Here is a 19,029-nt window from a genome sequence, read left to right as displayed (position 1 = left end):
CCTTCCTTCCTTCCTTCCTTCCTTCCTTCCATGCTGGTTGGGAATAGGGTGCCTGCCATTTAGTAGGCTGGGGCCAGGACCATTAAGCATCATAGAGTCCCTGTGATAGTACCACCACAGTGGAAAGTACTTCCCGAATAATGGCAGCCTCTATCCAGGATGAAGTGTGGGAAAGAGCTGACAGAAGCAGATGCTTTTGCAAGAATACATTTATGAGATTTGCAAACCTGACTAACTTCTCTGGGCCATGGTCTTCCAAACCTTTAACTGGAAAGAGATGATAGAATCAGGCAGGGTCCTATAATCATGGACATTCCATAAAGTACCAAGTTCAGAAGTCTCTTTCCAGGGCTCTCTTTGAAAGCTCCCATTGAAAATTGTAGTACTGTGGCATGTCTCCTCCTAAAGCCAAGTGTACTCCAGCCACCCACTGCTGTGCCCCCAGGTACCCCTGGAAACCCAGGAAGCACAGGCATGAGAAGAACAAACTAGCTCTTTCTGTGGAAACTGAGCTCTTGGGAAAAACTAAAAGAGAATGTTAAAAAGAGTGAAATTAACATTTTGGAAATGTAAAAGATTAGCAATGGAGATTGCAAGTTTTTTTTTTTTTTAAACAGTATCTTTAAATTCAGATAACACTTTTTTAAAAGAACAAAACAAACCCTGAACTGAAAATTAAAGAATTTGCATTATAGGTATGTTTTATCCAAGAAATAGAAGCTATTTGAATCTGTAAAAGCTATGTGTAAAATCCATTCCCTGATTAAACTGAGCCTATAAGTTGCAAAAAGATAAAGATTGAAGATGTGTGTGTGTGTGTGTGTGTGTGTGTGTGTATTTCCTTAATGTGACAATTATTGCTAGTTATCCCTGCTACTATAATTCTATTCTTAGGATCATATCTTTCAGTTATATCCTTGTTTGTTTTCCAAAAGAAAAAACAAACAAAAAAATAAAACCAACAAAGAAACCTGACCCCCAGTTGCTGCCTGGTGTGCGACCTGAGAACAAAGACCACATTTCCTAGCCCTCATTTATATCTCCCAGGACTTGCCCTTTAGTTAGGTTCTAGCCAGAGGGATAGAAGTGAAAGCCACAGTTACAGCTTCCCTGGGCTCCAGGGAAAGCAAGGGACCCTTTTCTCTCCCTTCTTCCCCCACCCCCCGCCCACCAGGACATGGGTGAGATAGTTGAAGCTTAAGTAGCTGCAAGGAAGAAGCAGCCCAGTGCTGGAAACAGAAAAGCGTGGAGCGTGTATGTGAGGACCAGAAAGATGCCATACTAACCTTAGGCTACACATCTCTAGCCTATATTTACTTGGGGGAGAAATGAGTTTCCATTTTGTTGAAGTCACTATGATTTTGGGTTTTTACTTGTTTATAACTAAATTTCATTCCAGCTGGATTCTTAAAAATTAACAAACCAACTGCAGATGCTGATTATGCTAGACAAAGACTCCCTCATAGCAGATACTGCCTGAGGGTTAAGAATTAAATTCCATTGCTTCAACAGAGTGGCCATAACTGTCTTTTCTTTTTAAGAACATTTTTATTTACTTTTATTTTCTGTGTATGTTTTGCCTGCTTACGTGTTTCCGTGCTACATGTTTGCGGTGCCCGAAGAGGTCAGAAGAAGGCATCAGATCTTCCAGAAACTGGTGTGACAGAGAGTTGTGAGCTTCTATGTGCTAGCTGGGAACTGAACCCAGACCCACAGGAAAAGCAGCTGAAAGCTTTTCAAAAGGAGTTGATAGCTCCTATCCACTGAGCTATCTCTGCAGCCCAGAACTGTCTTTTCTAGCTGTATCTGCTATGTGTTTGTAGTGCTTGGAGATTTAAAATCAACCTTTTTTTTTCTTTCTTTTATATTGTTTATACATTAAAAAATATTTTTTAACTGAAATAGAATTACACTCCTTTCTTTTCCCTTCTTCAGCCCTCCTTGGAGACAATCACCTCACCCTCCCATGCCACCCCTCAAGTTGATAGCACATTTTCTTTTGGTTATTATTGTAACACACACGTGTGCATACACACAAGCACATACTCTCTCTCACACACATGAATGCACAAATGCATAATTTGGAAACCCTGACTGAGGACAAATATGCTCTTGCAGATAATGCTTGAGTTAGAATGATGTCATCAGAAACCTTGGCTTTCATAAGTTGCTGGAGGGAATTTAATAAATTTGGATATATCAGGTATTAGAAGATGACTTATTTTCATACTCCGTTTCTCCATGAATATGGGCCCTTATCTATCAAAGAATAACCTGAACCATCTTAGGAATGTCATCCTGTATCACAGACTTCCATCATTTGAGGAAGTGCATATGGTGTCTTAGAATGCATTTGGGACTGCTTATTTTAGGATTTAAGGGTATAGAATGAAGGAACACTATGAATCCCTCTGATAGCCCCTATTGAGTTACCAGCCAGCTAAGCAGAGGGATCAAGTTCATGTTACATATGCAGGGAAGAATGCCTGAGAGCTACTGTATGAGCATGTGTGAGGGTGAAACCCCATCGCCTTGTGAGTGAGCAACAAAGCGTGTGCCTTTTAACCTCTTAATTCAATAATCATCACCCAGAAAAATCTCCTTGCTGGGAAGTCAGCCTTATTGCTTGTGACCCAAGATAATTGTGTGTGTGTGTGTGTGTGTGTGTGTGTGTGTGTACGTGTGAAAATCTTTAAGGTTTCTCTCTTTCTGGTGATTATTATCAACCATCTTTCTTCAAGAAGAGTGTCAAATTTGTAATAAAAGCTTGAGAAAACAGGACTAGAAAGATGACTCAGGGTAAAACCCTTTACCAGAGGATTCAATCCCTGTCACCCACATGGCTGTTTAGACTGTTTCCAACTCAAGTTCCAGGGTGTCTCCTACCTTCTTCTGACCTCCAATAGCACCATGCGCACGTATAGGCCACAGACATGCATGCAGTCAAAACACCCACACACATAAAATTTAAGAAATAAAAGATTTAAAGCTAGACTATTAGCTTATAAGAAACTTGGAATTGATTAAAAATATGTGTATGTGCTTACCCTAGCCTTATATGCCATGGAATATGACAAAAATGACAGATAAGTTTATATGTTTGAATGTAGTTACATATTTTTTCTTAATGTACGTGAGTTATACATATATAATCATACTAAGGTCAATGTGAATGTATGTGTCTGTGTCTATATGTGTCTCTATACATATATATATATATATATACACATATATACATATATGTATACATATATGTGTGTGTATGCTTTGTTTTTTGCTATCAATAATGTGATACCCTATATTCTTTAATAGTAGGTCTTATAATTGTTTTCACATCTATAAACATAAATAACATTAAAATTTCCAAAGACTGTAGTATGTCATTACAGCTACACTGTATTTTTGCCAGTTCTCTGGCAATGGTCATTATGGATGTTTTAAGCATCTACTTACTCCAAATGATATTTCAATCATTTTTCTTTGTGTATCACCACTGCTCTGATGAGTGAAAAATGTCAATAGGACAAATTCCTACAAGTAACTGATTGGTTCAAGGAGTATGCACATTTTCAATGAGTGGCTATTCCTAAAAGGAGAAAAAAAAATCGCTGTTATTTCAAACATGGATAACTCTGTCAAGTTCTATGAGGGAGAATTCTAGATGTCTGAAAAGAACCTAACTTCAGTAAACTTTAAAATCCCATAAAAGGCTTATTAAAATAACTTCTGCTGAATATTATCCTGATGGTATCTGTTAGAACACAACTTAGAGTCTGAATGAGGACATGGACCAATGTGTGGGCAGTTGCCTGTGGACAGTGCATGTGCTTATGGGATTTAGGTGGATCAGGGGATGAGTTGTTTGGTCATAACATGTGCTGGGAGGAGCCAGGCGACTAGGATTTGGGTATTACCTCCCTCTTTTATCCCTTCCATCACTGAATCAGGATTTAGACATTTGTGGAAGTCAAAGGGTTAAATGAATTAGGAAATAAGACCTCTGTCCTTCGTCCTTTCCATGAGCCCTTCCAGAACTACCTTTTCACAATAAAGTTTGAACCTAGTTTGAAAAGTCACAGGTTTAGCCTGGCAGTGGTGGCATATGCCTTTGATCCCAGCACTTGGGAGGCAGAGGCAGGTGGATCTCTGAGTTCGAGGCCAGCCTGGTCTACAGAGTGAGTTCCAGGACAGCCAGGGCTACACGGAAGAACCCTGCCTCGAAAAACCAAAAAAGCAAAACAAAACAACAACAACAACAAAGTCACAGGTTTAAGACCAGGTCAGGTATTGCGCACCTTTAATCTGCCAGTCAGTACAGAGAGGTTTGAGGCCACGGTGAGTTGAAGGTCAGCCAGGGTTATATAGTGGGACCACCTCAAACACATAAACACAAAACCCCAAAACAGCAAACAACAAGCAAACCAAACCAAACAAAATCCATCCCAAACAAAAAAGTCATAGGTTCTCAAGCCTGGAGGCGCTTCCTTTCCAGCCCTACTGTATCCATCAGTAGGAGCCCAAACAAGCGTGGATAATTTCCTGTGAACCTTTGTTCTTCTCATATCTGCCTTCTCCACTTTAATCCATTTTCCTCGTGATAGTCAAATACAAAGAAGTAGTTCCATGAAATATTGAGCAGATGCAAAAATATTGATAAAATATGTATAACACACAGACAATAGACAGCAGAGACATGTGAGCCTCCTACTCACATTAGGAAAATGAGCCTTCTTGTTATATTGTCTGTTTATATTATCATCCTGCCATCAAGGTACCACTATCTTCAATTATGTTTTCATGATTCTGCTTTGATTAACACTTTTGTTGAAAACGTTTCTTTGATAGTTTGTTTCTTCATGTGTTCTTTAGGGACACATACACAAGAGCATCTCTGGAGTGTATAGCCAGCAGTAGGCCTGTGAAGTTATGGGGTATGAGCCTGTAGTTTTGCTAGATAAAGATACATTCTTTTCCAAGGACACTTATCCATTTGTGCTCCCATTAGCAGATAAGACTCTATTTTCTCCTTTTCTTTCTCTGTATCTAATCATGTCACACCTTTATTCCCTCTTTTTACATGGGTTTCCAACTTCTGGCTTGATTGTCCTTCCCTACCTTTTTTTTATGTGAGCATGTGAGGTGGTTTGAATAGGAATGGCCTCCATAAACTCATGTGTTTATGCTTGGCCCATAGGAAGTGGTACTATTAGGAGGTGTGTCCTTGTTGGAGGAGGTGTGTCTCTATGGGGGTAAGCCTTGAGGTCTCCTATGTGCCAGTGGGACAGTCTCCTTCTGCTGTCTTCAGATTAAGATGTAGAACTCACAGCTCTGTCTCCAGCACCCTGTCTGCCTGCACTCTGACATGTTTCCCATCACGACAAGAAGGGACTAAACCTCTGAAACTATACTCCAGCCCCAATTAGATGTTTTCCTTTATAAGAGTTGCTGTGATCATGGTGTCTCTTCACAGCAATAAAATCCTACTTAAGAGTTTCTCTCTTAACCTTCTAGGTTTGGGGTTAAATATCACCTGAGGACCCTTCTTATGCTATATTCTCCTTGCCCCAATACTATGCTCCAGGGAGGGCTATGCCTATGTCCCTTGGGTTCCTTACTCTCTTCCCCAAGTATAGCACACTACATCTAGACATGATAGATGCTTAGAATCTAGCTGGCAAAATAAATACGTGGCTCTGAATGAAGTCCTCTCTAATTAGCAGTTCTCTGTTTACTGAATTGGATGAGGATATGAAAAGGTTAATGGAGACTTACTTCATGGGGCCTCTGGCTTCAGTGCTATCTCATGATGACGTTATTTGAAACCTTCTTCAAAGAGCCATAGAAGCTAAGCTATACTGGTGGGATAGAACATTCTAACATGGGACACTACAAAGGGTGCCCAGATGAAGTAAATAAGCACACAGATGATAAATATGCAAGAGCTACTTACGTATTTGTCTCTAAAGATAAAGGAGGTCAGTGGGGAGGCTTTGGGTGTGTGTTCACCCATGATCTGACCAGCATTACATTGAAAATACAAATAAAGTTAAGTGAGTCCAGATGGGCAGCCTGGAATGGTTTTGCCAGAGTCAAGGCTCTGCTGGTGGCCATTCAGATTTGTTTATGGGCACTGTTGTTCCATTGTGTGTGCTTCTGAGGATTGGAATCTTTCAGGCTCACAGCTGCACATTGCCTAAGATCTGTGTGTGCCAAGCTGTACAGTGCAGCCGAGTGCCAGGCATCCAGGATCAAGATGTCATACTCTCTTGGAAAATAGAGGCAAGGTGCTATCTGCACGGTATAGTCCTATTATAATGAATCCCTTACAACCAGAAGAGTCTTCTTCACACATCATTTCATCAAATTGAAGGTGTGGAAAAAGTGATGGATGCTTAATATTCCTAGCAAAAGGGGTACTGCCCATGATGTCTATAAGAAGCTCTATCATAGGAGGCTCAGCTTGCTCATTGTCTAGCCTTATAATCTCAGGCAAGTCACTTAGCATCCACTTTGGTATCTTGGAAATATGAAACCTGGACAGTTTCCCATCAGGAAACAGTGATATAGGAGAGGTAACCACTACATAGTACGCAGCATGTGGAAAGTTCTCAAATACTTTTTCTGTTTTAGGATTGTAACCCACATGTCCTGTGTGGTGGAATAGTGGGATGTGTTGAAGAGACTGGCAGGTTGGAGTTGTAGAGTTGAAACTGTGCCCAGAGCCCAGCGCTTCTCTTATAATCTTCTATAAATTTCTACTGAGAAAACTTGACTGCATCAAGCCTCTCTCAAACTGTGTGAAGAGGTGCTTTAACTATTTTTTACTTACATATAATTTAATTCTCCTCTTATATTTACAAACAAAAAAAGAGTCAAGAGTTAGACAGAGCTAAGCGATAAGGAACGGATCGTCTTTTTCATACTCCGTATCATTAAGAAAGTTTCCGGTTTCAGAGATGCAGAAAGTTAAAGCAACTACAATTCCTACTTTGTCCAACTATGGATTAGTAAATGTGAAATCACCATAAGGTTCACCTAAAAGACCGCCCCCTGCCCACACAACTCCAAAGAAGCAGAATTTCAACTGGTCCTGACAATAACAAGGAAAGATAGTGAATTTGGCTACATGGGTGGCCTTAAACATTCAACAGGAAAGTATACCCACCAGAGGCTAATTAATATTGTTATGCTTTCTCGAAAACACGTCAGTGTATCACGCTCTCCAGACCTACACCAAAATTCATATGAGATTTTACTAAGACGATTATTTATTATAATGATTTTCTTACTAATAAAAATATTGCCAAGTTATAAGAAATTGATCTTGATTCAATTTTACCACTACTATTGTATCTACAGTACAGAGGCACAGGCCCAATATTTTTCTAACTTGAAAATCATACAATTATTAAATTTCTTCTCTTTCCCTCTCTAGAAGCCATCCAAGAAGAACTTTGCACTGTGAGTCTAGCCCTTTTAAAAGCTATCAATCTCTGAAAGTGAGCCCTGAGTCCAGCCTTAGACAAAAATAAACAAAACCAGAAAAAGATCCTAAAACATAGATGCTTTTATGGGCCCATGAAGAGATCTAATGGATTTTTGTTTGTTTGGTTTTATTATTATTATTATTATTATTATTATTATTATTATTATTATTATTGTTTTTTTATTTTTGTTTTTCTAGACAGGGTTTCTCTGTATAGCCCTGGCTGTCCTGGAACTCACTTTGTAGACCAGGCTGGCCTCGAACTCAGAAATCTGCCTGCCTCTGCTTCCTGAGTGCTGGAATTAAAGGTGTGCACCACCACACCCAGCTGATCTAATGGATTTTAACTCAGCCTTTTAAAAATTATCCTTTGTTCTACTTGTTCCATGTATGTTGCCTAGGGCTTGTAATGCTAGAACGTGTTGCCTTTACTCTCAAATCTGTTTTCAGACAGGGACTTCCATAACTGACTATTAAACAAATTACACTCTTGATATCCTTTTGGGCATCCCTAGATAAATAACATTGGAGGGAAAGGTACCCTAGCTGCTGCACCTGACAACCCCACTCATCTCAACATTGACGGACAAACACTCCAGTCCCTAAATGGAAGTTTCTTTGGTAGTTGGGGATGATGAGAACAGGAGACAGAAACTAGGCAGGCAGCTGCGAGCAGGGGCCCCCAAAGTTCCAGAACTTTCCTTGGCTCTGCCAGGAATGCCAGAGGGAATGCTGGTTCATTATCTCTCCCAAAATGAAGACTGATCTTCAGACAACTCCTTTAGTGACGGGTTTTAAAACTGGGTCTCTAGATTTTCATGGTAAAGATGGGTTGTGTCTATTACCCAGTTTCAGCCCATTTCCTAAGTGAGGCAGGTGGACAAGAGACCAGCACCACTGGAAGGAAACCTTTGTTTTCCTGGGACAACTGATGCTGGTTACCTGGAGCTCAAAAATCATCAGTGATTACTAAGAGTCCAAAGTCCTTGAGGCAAAGTCTTCTGGGAAATATTTCCTCAAGGTGAGCACACAACGCTATGGTCCAGAAGGGAGTAAGATTGTATCTCAAGCTGGAACTTGAACTTGGCCTCCCTCATGGGATTGGTTTTAAAGGCATGAAATGTGGTGTAACAGAGAGCAGCTGGAGTCTGGCACTATGAGAAGCCATTGATGAAAATGCAGCCTTAGTTGCACTGGAGACCCTATATTGGAGATGCCAGTACTGGGGAAGACCACCAAAGACAATGGCCTGTGTGTAGTTGAACTGACCTGTGCCTATGAGACAAGCTGGGTATGCAGCAGATGGCAGAGTCAGAGAAGTAGAATGCCCCATGTGAAGCCCAAAAGTTAGAGAGAGAGAGAGAGAGAGAGAGAGAGAGAGAGAGAGAGAGAGTGTGTGTGTGTGTGTGTGTGTGTGTGTGTGTGTGTGTCAGAGTCTCCAGATGTTGAACGCTGATCCTTGGGCTTTGATCTGACTGTAACTGTGTCTTGGGTCTTTTCTTTGAAATAAGAACTATGTGATTTTTTCCCCAGGAGCCTATAGTTATAGTTATTTTGAATTTTAAGTTATCAAAATATTTTAAAAGATTTGAACTTTTAAAAGTTGAACTGCATTTTATGTTATGATAATAATATGAGATCTGGATAAACAGGAAGGAAGAGTTATAGTTGATGATGTGTTCGTGTGTTGACAAGGAATCATGGTCAGTTGCACTGGTTAGTTGGTGTTTTTTGTTGGTGGTGTTTTTTTGTTGTTGTTGTTGATGTTTTTGTTTTTGTTTTTGTTTTTTGTCAACTTGGCACAAACTAGAGTCATCTGAAAAGGGAGACCCTCAATTGAGAAAAATGTCTCTTTCAGATTGACATATGGGCAAATCTATGGGACATTTTCTTGATCAATGAATTAATAAGAGAGAACAAGTCCACTGTGCATGGTGCCATCCCCGGGCAGGTAGTCCTGGCTTGTATAAAACAAACAAACAAACATGCAAACAGAAATCAGGCTGAGTGAGGCATGGAGAGCAAGCCATTTATTAGTATTCCTCCATGGCCTCTACTTCACTTCTGACCTACAGGTTCCTGCCTCGAATTCCTGCCTTGGCCTCCCTCAGTGATGTGAAAGTAAATAGACTCTTAACACCTCAAGTTGTGTCTGAGGAGCGTGTTCATCCTGGCAACAACATTAGTGTCTTGAACTTTTTTTTTTATATTACATATAATATGATATTAAGTTTTGAAAAGTCTTACAGACCTCTTTGTCTCAATACATTCTTCATTACTAAAAAGTGAAAATGGAAGATTTAGAACAGCAATTGGGGATTATAGACTAGAGTATGAATGGTTTTGAAGATCTGTTAAAAAATGAAGCAGGAAGTGAGCGGATGTTATGAGGAACTCCAGACCCTCAGCTGTCTCTGAGCAGGAAGGGGAGAGGCCTGGGGGATGCTCTATGGCCCTTGCCTGTGATGTATGCAGACCTCTTCTAAGACTGCAGCTGGGAGGCAGTACCTCTGTCAGTCACAGTGTGATGAGAGCTGGCAGGCTGGTATGATGTGCCCTTCAGGGTGGCACCCACTGCAAGCCTCCAGTCCTCCTTTTTCAGCCCCGAGATTTCATGACATATTTTTCCAGAATACATCAACTGCAAGCCAATCACAGGGTTCAGAACCCCTCCTAGGCTTGAGTAGGAGGAGTTTGTCTTTGCTCCTAGTAACCCCGATTTGAACTTGGGCATTTCCCTCAATTAAGAACGAGCCATGGTCATTGCATTAGGAATACCTGTGGCTTTGTTGCCAATAAAATTCCAGATGTTTTCAAATCACCTAATAGTTAAGTGGCATTACTGCTTGGAAATGACTAACCATCGGGCTTGTTACTAGGCCTTTGTGTATCATTTTAATAAAAACATTAATGCCATATGAGACACATGCATAGTGTTGTATATGTATGGTGTTGTATAAAGTATATTGTATGTGTGTGTATTCCATCCCATGTATACATCTATATGACAGATATATGTGCTATCTACATAATAAATACTTTAAACTGTTACAAAGCATGTATATAAATCTTACATGTATATATATATGTATGTATATATGTATGTATATATATATATATATATATATATATATATATATGCTGTATATTAACCTAGGAGAGAAATGTAAATTATGCCATCAAAACTTAAAAACATTTTAATCACTTCCCTTACACTCTGAATATTTTTTTGATATGGGATGCATTAATGTTCCCAGACTGCTGGGGCATGAAACATAGTTACGACCCCTCAGCCTGACATGAGGGACAGGAAGTGTTTGTTCTAGGAGGAACATCAGCGTGCAGCTGTTGCATGAGGTGTCCTGCCTATCTTCTGTGTCTCTTAGGATACAGACAGAATGAGGATATTCAGAGAAGAAGCAGAACTTTTTTAAGGACCTTGGTGGCTCTGTTTTTCACATCCGAGTCTGCTTTTTATAGTCCCTGACATCGCACGGAGCATCTCATCGCTCTGTCCTCCTTCCTTCTTCAATGGGCATTGGACCCTTTCCCTTCCCTTCTCCCAACCTGAGCTTGGAAAGAGAGGGCAGAACTAGATTTGCTGAGATTCACTGGCAAAGAGACAAGGCCTGGCAGCCCTGGCTTTTCCTCCAGGGTACTGGGACCAAATTTTCCTCTGTCCTCCTCCATGACTTTTGTCACATCTAAGAACCTTCCTTGTTGCTGAGAGATATTTCTGTGCTGTGGTTCTATTTGAGAGCACTGGCATGTGTCTGACTTTGCTTATCCACCCCGTGTTAAGCACCATAGGTGATCATTTCCTTGTCTATAAATCTGGATTGGAATTGTGCTTACTTAGGGGTTACTGTGAAGGTAAAATGAGTCACACCTGTAGTGCTGAGAGCAGCAAGTGACATCAAACAGTCACTTAAGCACTGGCTATCAAAAATGGCATAACTTGGACAGGAAATGAGTGGAGAAGATAATGTATGTGATGGAGGAAAAAGTTCTGTGTGGGGGGAGGTAGAAATATTAGACTGTGTGGGCTTGGGGGAGCAATGGGGTGGTGGGCACAACACGAGTCAGGGAGAAAGGCATGGGCACAGCACAGGCTTCAGGGAGCAAGAGGGTGATGGATACAGTGTAGACTTGGAGTAGCAAGTCTGATAGTGGTAGGCTGAAGCAGAAGGCTGGCAGCACTGACCTGGGGCATCTGACTGCCCATCTGAGTTTGCATCCAGTTGGATTTGAGATCTGAAGGGCAAGGGGCTGAGCTGGGTGGCACGGCATCCAAACTGGTGCCTATTGCTGGGTTGAAGTCTGGTGGGAAATGTGAGCCTATGGAGGGGCAAAGGAGGGGCAGTATGGATCACAAAGGGAACCTGGCAAATGAGGGCACAGGCACTGGGAGGCTGAAAGGGGTAGGGGCTGGAACTGACGGGGCCTGGGAAATAAGAAATGGTATTTGAATCGGAGTATCCAAAGACTTGTGACAATCTTTTCAGAGATGTAGAAGATATTCTGTTTAAAAACACCATGTTGAAACAGAACACATGCAGATTTATACAAATCATAAAGTACACGATGTAAATCCCCCCCCCCAAAGTGAGCAGCAGGTGTCTATAATAAGAAACAGCACGAGGGGCCTGGAGAGTTGGTCTGCTGGTAAAGTACTTGCCACACAAGTGTGGAGGGCTGCTCCCCCCACCCCAGAACCCACATAAGAAGAGGGTACAGTAGTGCTTGCTTGTAAGACCATGATGAGATAGGAGGCAAAAACAGCTCATGGGCCAGCTAGCCTAGCCTCCATGGGGAAATTCTAGGTCTTATGAGGGATCCTAGCTCAAAAAAAAAAAAAGAAAAAAAAGGAATATACTTGCAGAATGACACTGGAGATTGGCCTCTGCCTTCCACACATGCATGCACACCTTTGCACACTTGCACTCATGCAGAAAAAAAAACAGCATGGCTTTGTCTCCAAGTGCAGCTTTCATCACTGGCATGTGTGTGAATCTTTTGGAGGCTCTTGGGAGCATAAATCTGTGGCACAACCACCACGGCGCGATCTTGCTACTTTAGCTGGACTTGGGTCTGGGTGCATATCTTTCTCTGTGCTCAGCAGTTTATGGAAACAATGACATGTGCCCCACATTGCCCACAAAACAAAACAATAAACATTATCATATAAGAAGATAATATAAGAAGAAGATAATTGCTCACTAGGTTCCTGCTTGAAAACCACAAAACCATTCTTAAAATAACTTTGAAAAGGTTTAGCCCAGAGGGAGGAATTTTGTGAAGTTCATGGTTTTGTGAGGATTAAATGAGCTAATATATTAATGTTTAGATAAGTGCCTGGCATGTATTAAATTCTTTTCGTCTATGAATTACTATAGTGACCCAATAGAGGTAGTTAATAAACGTTATCTTCTGCTTTTGTCAGGCCTGCGTGCTCGGCAGTGTTTGTTCAATCTCATTATTGAACATGTGTCTTTAACGTTGGCTGGTAATGCTCTAGTCCTTGGGGCTAGAGCATCTAATCACACAGAGATTCCACTTAATGGTGATGCCTGATGGGACTGAAGCCTGTCTTACCCATCGACTCTTTCCCCTAACGAAGCATTCAATTTCAATTTCCGTTTTCTGCCACAGTGGACACAGGTTCTGTGAAGAAGAGCCTGCTTTTCCTCTTTCTTGAAGGGTGTGGATTATTTTTTCTCATCTTGGTGTTCACACCAGTCCTCACTACTAATAAGGAAAATAAAGAATGTGATCTCTTAGAAAACCATTTCGCCCTCATCTGCTTAGGAAGAGGGGAAATTTTTTTGTGATAGGCTCCCCACTTTTAATTATGAAAGATTGCCTCTGGAAAATGAAATGGGCCTGCTTGAGAAATTTAAGGGCATAGCACCCTCATTTGCTTGAAAATATCAGCTGAGATTTGTAATTTGATTTTTTTTTGATTCCCCAGATTTCTCAGGTTAGGGTAGAAAAGGTCAGAATAGTTTGCAAAGAAAGATGATACAGGTTTTATTTTTCTCATCTTGTAATCATATTCTTCTTCTTCTTTTAAAAATCTTTATCTCTTCTCAAGTGCCAGCCTTCTAAAAATAGCCGTGTGTTGGTTTGTGTGCTTCCTCCGTCTAGCCCAGGATGATTTTCTTTTTAAAAGCGATGTTATCACAGAATCTGGTTTCCACTGATAATTTACATGGTCACAGAACTGCCCAAGCAAACTCATGCAAGGTCAGCCAGGACAAATGTTTAACATTTCACCAAATTGTCTCCGTGTTGTTTAGCATTTCTTAGCTTTTGAAGCCGCCCATAAATAGTTCTGAAGTTATCACAGAGGAGATCAGCAGACACGGGTTGGTGTCATTCCCAAGAGCACGTCTAATACCAAAAGCTGGCTGGTATTTCCAGAGATGGCTGTGGGAGCAACATTAACTGTGTCGTGGAAAGCCGTTTGTCATTGCCTTGTTGGAAGTTGCACTACTCATGGTCCTCTGCGTGGCCAACCTCGTTGGAACTTCGGTAAACATTTGGAATTTTGAGTTCATCCTAGTGGAATGTGAGCACAAATTAGGAGATAGAAAATCTGTATTCCTCAACAATAGTTTGATGAATGTTTCCATTTGAGAGGGAATATCAGGTGCCCCCCCAAATATTGCCCCTGACACAAATATACTGTCAAAACTACCATCAAGTACCTGAAGAGCCCACGATGGGAACATACAGCAGAATAGATAAATATATCAGCCTCGATGACCTGGGTAATTGGACTAACGGCATTCTCTGTTGTACTGTGGAAGCCTTGTGTTGAGAAACATGGCAGCCGCCTTTTTCTGTTGGAATGTCCTGCCTGAGGAGTCAGCTCCAGAAAATGATGATCCCAGAGCTCTTGATGGAACACAGAGCATGGGAAACATCTTTGTCAGAACCTGGGCACCCCCAACCTAATATAAGCGCTTAATTTCCAGTGTTGCGTTTGCTCTTCGCCATCACCACTCCAGGCTGGCACTGTCATAGCCATCATACAGGACAGATGAGGCTCAGGGAGATGAAGTTGCTTACCAGGTGCTGCAAATGTTAATGGGAACACATTATTATTATCTACTGACCATTCAAACACAGGCTTATATGTAGTCCCCAGTATTTTGTTACATCATTCTCTTATACCACTTCATTTTCTGAGTTGATATTAGTTCTTCCCCATTTGTGGTAAAGTGCACACGAATGCACGCATGTGCGCGTGTGCACGTGCACGTGTGTACACACACACACACACACACACACACACACACACACACACACACACACACAAATCTAGCCCTAGCCACAGGATTTGGATTTTAACAGGTTCAAGTTTTTTTTTTCTTTTCTTTTCTTTTTCTTTTTTTCTTTTTTTTTTTTAAGTTTTGAGATTATAATTTAGTTATAACATTTCTCCCTTCCCTCTCCTCCCCGCAAGCCCTCTCAGATTCTGCTTCCTCCTCTCCTTCAAACCCCAGTGGCCTCTTGCTTCACGAATGAACAGGTTCATTTTATATGGGAATTTGTACATCTCTACTAAATGACAGTAGGAAGCCCTTGGGGTGGAAGGAGGAGAGTTTCACTGTGAGAAAGTTGGTCTTATCGATGATGTCATGGTGGGGTTCTCTGGGAAGACAGAGAGAAGCTGTAGTAATGGAAATACAGGCATTACATCTCCTCTACTTAGGCTGTCTGTCCCTGGTGTGAACATAACAGGGATGTCTTACTCAGTGAGTGAGTTTGCTTTTTTGTTTTTTGTTTTTGTTTGTTTGTTTGTTTGTTTTTCTTTTAATTTTGAGGCAAGGTCTCATGTTGCTCATACTAGCCTCAGCTCAAGATTACCTTTGTCTTCTTATCCTCCTTCTATCTCCCACATGCTGGGATCACTGGCATGCACTGCCACACCTGCTTTACGTGATGCTGTGATGCTGGGGATGAAGCCCAGAGCTTTGTGTGTGCAAGGCAAGCACTCCACCAGCCAAGTCTGTTAGTCCACTCTCTACCGCTCACAACAAGCACATGAGAAAATCGCTATGAAGGAGATTGACTTTGACTCGTGTATATTCAGAGGTTGTGTTCATGGTTGGCTGGCTACATTGCTTTAGTACTTAGGACAAGGTAGAACATCATGGCAGGGAGTGTGTGGTGGAGCTAGACTCTCGCTTCATGGTGGCTGGAAGCAAAAGGAAAACGCAAAGGCCAGGGACAAACTGTACGTTTCAGGAGCATGCCTCCGATGACTTGCTTCCTCATTGGCTTTCCTTTAGGCCTCCACTGTAAAGTGTTCACTGTCTCTCAAAAAGTAGCCTATTGATGAGGTCAGAACCTTCATGATCCCGTCACCTCCCCCAAATCTCGCCTTTGAACACGACTGTATTGTAGACTGATCCATAAACATATGAGCCTTAGGGACACTTAAAATCTGCATCGTAGCAGAGAGAAAAGGATCTCTTGACTCTTGCTGGACTTAGTTTTTGAAAGCCTCCAGTAGTGTAGATCTCTCACCACTCTAAGCATAAAGCATCTAAGAACACACGCCTTTTTTTGATATTTTATTCATCTACATTTCAAATGTTATCCCCTTTCCCAGTTTACTGCCCCAGAAACCCCCTATGCCATTCCCCCTCCTCATGCTTCTATGAGGATGTACCCCCACCCACCCACCCTCTCCTGCCTCCCCACCTCGCATTCCCCTATACTGGGGCATCAAGCCTTCATGGGACCAAGGGCCTCTTCTCCCATTGATGCCCAACAAGGCCATCCTCTGCTTCATATATGACTAGAGCCATGGGTCCCTCCATGTGTACTCCTTGGTTGGTAGTTTAGACCCTGGGAGCTCTGGTTAGTTGATATTGTTGTTCTTCCTCTGGGGTTGCAAACCCCTTCAGCTCCTTCAGTCCTTTCTCTAATTCCTCCATTGTAGACCCCAAGATCAATCAGTTCAATGGTTGGCTTGGAGCATCTGCCCTCTGTATATGTCAGGCTCTGGCAGAGCCTCTCAGGAGACAGTTATATCAGGTTTCTGTCAGCATGCACTTCTTGGCATCCATAATAGTGTCTGCTTTTGGTGATTGTATATAGCATGGATCCCCAGGTGGGGCAGTCTCTGGATGGCCTTTCTTTCAGTCTCTGCTCCACACTTTGTCTCCTTATTTGCTCCCTTGAGTATTTTGTTNCCCCCTTCTAAGAAGGACCAAAGCACCCACACTTTGGTCTCCCTTCTTCTTGAGCTTAATGTGGTCTGTGAATTGTATCTTGGGTATTCCGAGCTTTTGGACATATGCCTTTTAATGCACTGCCCTTCGGTTCAAGCCAGTGATTCTCTGTAGTGTTTAGTAGAAGCATCAATGTCTGTATTATCGCTGGAGGAAAGTGACTCATGTACACTAGAAGAGGTGATTATTCTCTAAGATGGCATGCATCTTCACAACACCCTTTTCTAATGGACCATGATCCCATGCAGCAGGATTTCTGAACCTCAGCACTACTAATATTTTGAGCTAGATTTTCCTTTCCTGGAGGCTTTTCTGGACATTATAGGACAGTTAGTAGCAGCATGAGTCTCTTAGACATCACCATGGCAATCAATAGTCTATCTAGCATTGCTACATGTCACCTGTAGGGCAAATTTCCCCAAGTCAAGAATTACTGCTGTCCTTGATCTGACCTTGTATACTGACTCTAAAACCTGAGTCTTACCTAACACGAGGCTTTTATTATGAGACTACTCAAAACTGGCCATGGATGTGATATCCTAGGCAGGTAGAGATGGATGGATCTCCTCACAGCACACCCTTCAATCAATTATTGACAGAGCTTTTACTGAACACATGTACCAGAAGGCCTCAGAACTGCAGGATGAAGCACAGGCTGTCACTAAGGTTAGATGTTGCTTCTTTGTGCTCACAAAGTATAAAACATCAAATAGAAGGTGCCCTGTGGGGAAGACACAGCTTGACAGAGCTAGGAGGCCCAGAGAAGATGTCATTGAATTTGAGAAGCAGAGGATACATGCATAGAAGGCAAGTGAGGGAAAGAGTGTCTCTGGACCTTATGCCAAAACCCTAAACAGAAAGCAGCTTCACACATTTAATGGACTTCAGGCCGGTCTACTTAATATGTAGGAAACAAGGCAGACTCAGACAGATGAGCCAGAACAGAAATGTCCAGACCAGACTGTCATGGAGATTAATGATTTTATCCTAAGAGCAGTGGGGAGCCACTGAACAATTTTATACAGGAGTGACGTGACATGTTTCGATTGGTACTTTGAAAAGATCAATCTATTCCTGCCTGGGTCCAGAGAGTGTGAGTTTCCCCCAAGGCCATGAGGGTTCATCTTGTTCCCTGCTGAGCCACTTGGATATGGAGCCTTTTGACATTGCTGCTGCCTTTGGTGCCCGTGCCCATCCTCCAAGCACCCCAGTTGGGAATCTTTTAAATCTTCAAATAAAAAAAAAAAAACAACAAAAAAGCAATTCCTGTCCATGTTCTACCTTTGTTCTCCTTTAAACTGTGATTGAAGCCAGGCTCCAGATCTTTGAAAGCCCCAGAGAAGAAAATGATTTCCATGGTAGCTGTAACCATGGGAAACCTTCAGACTAACTCCCACCCCTGTACTCCACAGTGCCCCGTTAGCTCTCAGTCAGTTAATGAGAAACAAGGGTTCCTGTTCAGCTCTTTTCATCATAGCGCATGGAGATGAGCATCTGCCTTTGACTTCTGCCTTCATCCCGTCATTATTTGGGGAGAAGAAAAAGTATTGCTCACGTACCTTCCTTTGTTCACAGTTAGAGAAACTCAAGTGGAGAGCCATGGAGAGGATACAACCTCAGGTTCCCAAACCTTTGTCACTTATCAAGGTGTGTGACAACTCAAGAAGAGCATACATTTTGAAGTATGTGAAGACTGTTTTTTTTTTTTTAAAGGGACATTAAATGTAGCTTTTCATTAGTTTCTCTTCTACTTCATTCTCGAATGCTCTTGGCGATGAGACGTCTCTTGGTGATTTATAGACATGCCTATCTTTTTGACAGTGTGCCATGATACTGTCATCCACAGATGCATTCTGGGCTAAAGTCATAGGTGTCTAAGATGTGTGTGGACCCTGGTTCACAGGTTGGGATCAGGTATAATTAAAGAGATGCTCAAAATACTACCAGGAACGTACGATCCCCCACTAGGAACTTTTATGTACTCACGATCAGGGCTTCGGGTGCAATTTCTAGTCCAGTGCTTCTGAGGCTGGGCGCAAGACAAAACTGAGCTGGCCAGGGTTTCTCCTGATGACTGTATTCTAATGAAACCCAGCCATGACCGAAATCAGAAGCTCCTGTAGAAGTTAAGAGACAGGAGTAGTGCTTGCCTTTGGGGAGGCTTGGGAGGAGAGCTTGAGAACAGAATCGCAAAAGAAGCCAAAGCATTCTCATTTCCAAAATGTTTGAAGAATACATTGGGTATGCACTGCCCGAGTTCAACCAGCTGAGGGCAGGTTTTGTATTCAGCTCTTC

The 19,029-nt window shown here is 41.9% G+C and overlaps 1 protein-coding gene across 2 annotated transcripts in view; it reads left to right on the top strand.

Annotated features, from left to right (window-relative positions):
* The window catches only part of Prickle2 (prickle planar cell polarity protein 2), a 327,581-nt gene that overhangs the window by 16,529 nt on the left and 292,023 nt on the right, over window positions 1-19,029 (top strand). The gene's annotated exons all lie outside the window — the stretch shown is intronic.

The sequence above is a fragment of the Mus pahari genome, chromosome 2 (genome assembly GCF_900095145.1).
Source record: "Mus pahari chromosome 2, PAHARI_EIJ_v1.1, whole genome shotgun sequence".
Taxonomy (NCBI): domain Eukaryota; kingdom Metazoa; phylum Chordata; class Mammalia; order Rodentia; family Muridae; genus Mus; species Mus pahari.
This window is presented reverse-complemented; position numbering and strand designations above follow the sequence as displayed.